This window comes from Austrofundulus limnaeus, unplaced genomic scaffold (assembly GCF_001266775.1).
Source record: "Austrofundulus limnaeus strain Quisiro unplaced genomic scaffold, Austrofundulus_limnaeus-1.0 Scaffold5964, whole genome shotgun sequence".
NCBI classification, from domain to species: domain Eukaryota; kingdom Metazoa; phylum Chordata; class Actinopteri; order Cyprinodontiformes; family Rivulidae; genus Austrofundulus; species Austrofundulus limnaeus.
In genome coordinates, this window is record NW_013958366.1 from 1,807 (window position 1) to 2,137 (window position 331).

Sequence of the window (331 nt, forward strand, 5' to 3'; positions counted from 1 at the left end):
AGAATTTAGAGAAACGACAAATTTTCTTCCGTAAGCATTAAAAAACGATTCAAACGAAAAAGAGTAATTAAGATCTTTTTCCCTAACTGCATCGCAGTGATGATACTGGAACCACAACGTGTACAGTTTCCTCCCTACTTCTTGAAAACCTAACCTTACACTTGGCATAGGCACAACGACCAATGATTCTTTTCAGTGGGAGGTAGGTTGCATAAGAAAAAGGTTCAAAACCCACTTCCCAAACAGAACATGAATGACTATGACTGTAATAATATCTATCACCATGCTGTTTAAACCATTTAACCTCAGCCACAGTATGCTCAGCTTTAAC